Below are 4,697 nucleotides of genomic sequence, written 5' to 3'. Positions count from 1 at the left end.
GTAAAATCTGCTAGCAGGGATACAATTCTGCAGTCATAAGTTTAGGGATAGTCAGGGTTGAGGAAGAGGGTGACATTGTGGAGGGATGGCATGGCCATGCACAATTCAGTCAAAGCCATCAAATGCAGGTAAAATAATCTGAGCAAAAGACAGGACTGAGCACCTTTCCAGGGTGGGAAAGGAAGGTTACTCCACCTTGGTTCACTGGGGAGCAGTGTGGAGAGTAGTAGGCTTTTCATGTGGAGAAAAAAGGTGAAATAAATGCAGTTTTGCAAATGTATTCCATGAATACTCAAATGGATTGTCCTAATGCAGACATCAGACTGGAAAGCACACGGAGGAATACGAGCTTGCCCAGAAAATCAATTTATTTGAAGATTTCCCTCTCGTACTCCTTTAGAGTTTTGGCAAAAAAATAATAACTATGCTGATTGTCAAGAATTAAACGCACAAGTGTTTCTAAATCTGGCTATGATCTATTAGCAAAAGGTAGTCGGTGCATTGTAAAACAACCAGACAATAAGCTACTGTTTCATATGACATTGTGCAGTAAGAGGGAAATCATATCTAGGGGAAAAGAGAAATGAAATGCACCTGAGGGGAAGACAGAATATGCATCAAACATCTGTGGTGTAGGCTCGTTAGTGCAGAAGAGAAGCAACTGATGGGTATTTAATTGTAAACTTGGACTTCAAATATTAAGTAAACTTTAAAATTACAATAAGCACATGCATAACAGAAAATAATTGCATACCCTTATAAAAAGCATAATGCCACAAACCTCCAGGTGACAAGTTGCTCTATGGCAGTGTATTCCTCCACTCAAACACATGCTGTCACAATTCTTGATGGGGTTGAAGTATACTACAGGACAGCCTACGTGTGCTCATATTGTTTAGTGGTAGTATTGTAGCCGGGAGAGATTGAGGGTCTGAATGTAATGCCAAGTTGCCTGAGCTGTTTTTTGTTACTTGCTTCTTTACAGACATCTTATGAAAGACAGTTTCATGTTTGCAGGGATACTGAAACAAGCATTGGAAAAAAACAATCGGTCTCACCTATGTGAGATCTATTTTGGCTTTGACAATGGCATAGAGTGGCATTGTAGAAAATTGGGTTATTGGTTGAGGAGGGTAAAACATTACTCAAGCAACAACAAAAATCCATGTCAGGGTGAACAACAAAGGTCAATAAATTAACCTGTGCTTAACCCACTGGTAGTTTGGCACAAAAGCAGTAAGCCTTAACTTAGAGGCACTGTGTAAAGTAATCAAGCATCACACAAGCAGTAATACAGTGAAATCACATCACAAGAAAATCCTAAACTATTTTAGAAACTTAAGACTAAATTTTAATAAATACAATTAGGATAAATCGACAAAAATCTAATCAGTAGCACCAAAGATATGCAATTGTAAAGTTTTAGGTAGGTATACTGCCTGAAAACACAACGCACCACAGATAGTCATCTGGTTGTGCTAGACCGTGGGGATGGCACAATTCCATGTCATCCCTTCAGAGGGCCAAGTCTAACACGCGTGGAGTGGAATGGAGAGGCAGAGAGTGGTGAAGGGTAGAGTGGCTTACAGTGGAGCGGTGCAGAGTGAAGTAGAGTAGCGTGGGATGGTATAGAATAGAGTGGAGTGGCGTAGAGTAGTACAGTTGTGGGTGTAAGTAACTTAAACAAAGAACCAAACAAATCAATGCAAAGGTATGAGGTATAAAGGGGATGAATGGCTAAAAGGCAATGAAAACAGACATGTGGCGGCAAGCATCATGAAGGTGTAAATATGTTGTTAGTGTGGCAATATATATCATAAGAGCTTAACAGAACCCACACAAAATGTAATTTTATTTTAGTTGTTGGAGAATGCAAACAAGCTTGCTACACAAAGGCGTGGCTGTCATCTGCGGAAGCCCTGGCGCAGCTTCATTACCAAATGGCATGGTGGTGTGGAGATTTCGAAGGAATTGACCATGTTCTGATCCCCAGCTGGGAAGGAACATCACCCTGTCATCTAAAACGCTTTAGTATCCTGTGTTGAGAGGGCAGTAAAAAGCTCATAGCCCACGTGTGGGGAACATAGGCAATGGCCTTGATAATTAAGAAACTGTGGCCAAACAGCTTCAAGAGGTGAATTCAATTGACTATGGTGCACAAAACCTGTCTCAGAAAATCGAACTGAAGAAGTAAGACCACTAAGGAGAACAAGAATGGTAGAACAGCAAAGCATAATACAGAGCTGCACTGGCAAACTGATAAACATGAAGCTCGAGATTGAGAACTGGCGTCAGAAAATCAGAAGCTTGGGATGTTGGATGATTGTGTCATCACTAATGTATCCCCAAAGAAAAGCAGGATTTAACATATAGATAACATAAAAAAGTGTTTGCTGACATGGCTCATTTAAAATGGTCAATCCATAGTTTCCCCAATACACAAGTATTAAGACCAAACAGGAGTGCTCCAAAATATGCGGTCAGGGCAAAAAAACGTCCCACTAAAGATCCAACTGTCAGCAAGGATGACACCTGGTGGAAGTCGCCAACATCCAACAACATGAAACTGTCCCCAAGTTGTGTTAAGTCTGAGAAATCTTAACTATATATTTTTCCTAATCCCAGCTGTAGCACAGTTGCAGACGATGAAGCAACAAATCATTAAAAAGGACCTATGTGAAGAATCACTATATGGTTCCCATCAAGAATGCAAGTCAAGAAAAAAAAGCAGGGCGCATATACTTATTCAACCTGCTTCACAAAGTAATTTCATGAACTGCAGCAAAAAACAGTGAATGAAAAGTGACAGGGCAAATCCACCAGAGATTTGGCGGTTTCACATACACATTGTAATTTCGGGTTAATCCATTTGGTTGTCATTTGTTCCCATCTCTTAGGGTAAAAATTGTTACTAAAGAGGGTTGAATTGTGGAATTTAAACTGTAATTCTGATGTAGTCCCGATTACAATTATATAAATACTTGTATCACTAAGTTAGACTCTTCTGTTTCTCATTCTGCTCAATAGTGCCTAGGCCTACTTCTCTTGAGCCTAGAGTTATTTTCTCAAGCACAGGGCTGTTTAACCAGGGATATTTAAAACTGGACTAGATGGCGAATATAAATATTTTCTAGCATTGTATTGCTAAGAGGTTGGGTGCAAGCTTGCTTTATAGAATCGTCAATGTTATTTCTGTAATGCCCATTTTCAAAAAAGATATTATAAATGTACAGCTCAGTTTAGAATGAATGGGTGTTGGTACAGCATAGTTTGATATTTGCATGTTGCAAAATAAGTAACTGGAAAAGGAGCTTAGTATGATGAAACTTTCTGAAATGTAAAGCAGATAAAAAGGTGACTACTATTTAAAAACAAATCTATCTGTATCTAATTTTCTCAAATCAGATATTTATGCTGAATGAGCACTATGAAGCTTAACATCCAGAAAACCCATCACAGAAAAAGAGTAACATTTGCCTCTACTACACCTTTGTCAATATGAAATTTAGGCCATCGAGTACATATGTTCAATTATAAGCTCCCAGATAGTGATATTAACACCCACATAGTGAATATCAACATATCCAAAACATCAGATACTGTAAGTAATCGCCAATATATATATATATAATGGGACTCTATGTAATAGGAAGAAAAGCATTACGACCAAACATTTTACAGAGGATAATCCTAAAATATTGAGAATGATATCAACCACTTTATTTGTTACTGAGGAGAACAGATTAATTAACCACATCCCTGCTGATGGTATCCCTCTCCTGTGCTGGGCCATAATGAAAACGGGTGTGGTCATGACGAGCTGAGCTCGTCATGAGCACAGGAGCACTGTGCCTCATGACGAGCTGAGCTCGTCATGAGCATCGAAGGGGTTAAAGATAGGAATGAAAACACAATTTAAGAGTCTGAAAATCTAGCAACATGCCTGCTAGACCCAGCGGTTTCTGGCTGGATGGATCGCATATAGGCCAGACAGAATCAATGGCCCTAGTTAGGGTGTGACGATACACTTGTCCAATAACCTGTGCTCACCCCTGGGCAGCATGACACAGAGCAGTCAGGCTTATCCTCGGGGTCAAAGTGTAAAGTGTTGGTACAACACCACCATCGCAACACACTGTACGCTACAGAAAGACTCCACACAGTATGTATAAAACATTGGTCTTACATAATTGAAATCAACACAACATACACACTGGATATATACTTTACGATTACATGCAATTGTGGAACTCTCCGTTTAGCAGCAGAACGGCATCAACATATATGCACTATCTAAAGGTATCCATAAAATCCAACATTCCCAATATCGCATACCCCATAGAGTTGCAATGGTCAAGAAATCACAGATTTTGACTACGCCTCACAAACCAACCCCTCAGTCACTCAAAGAGCACCAGTCAGCGATACGCGTTGAGTCTCCTGGCAACACTTTGAGGAGATTATCAGAACCACCTAAAGAGGAAGGAAACAGTTCCTAGGTTTCGTCCCTCCAAATTAGCCCTTCAGACTACCAGTGGCAACTTCACGAGTTTAGTTTCACTATGTCCCCCCGCAGGCAAAAGACTGACACTGGAAGCTGGTGAGCTTCCAAATTGAAGAAATGTTTCCCCTTCGGTGGAGGTGCAAGTTGCTGTTGCTCCAGGTAACCAGCCAAGACTGCCCACAAGGCACAAGAC

Source organism: Lissotriton vulgaris, chromosome 6 (assembly GCF_964263255.1).
Source record: "Lissotriton vulgaris chromosome 6, aLisVul1.2, whole genome shotgun sequence".
Classification (NCBI taxonomy): Eukaryota; Metazoa; Chordata; class Amphibia; order Caudata; family Salamandridae; genus Lissotriton; species Lissotriton vulgaris.
This window is presented reverse-complemented; position numbering follows the sequence as displayed.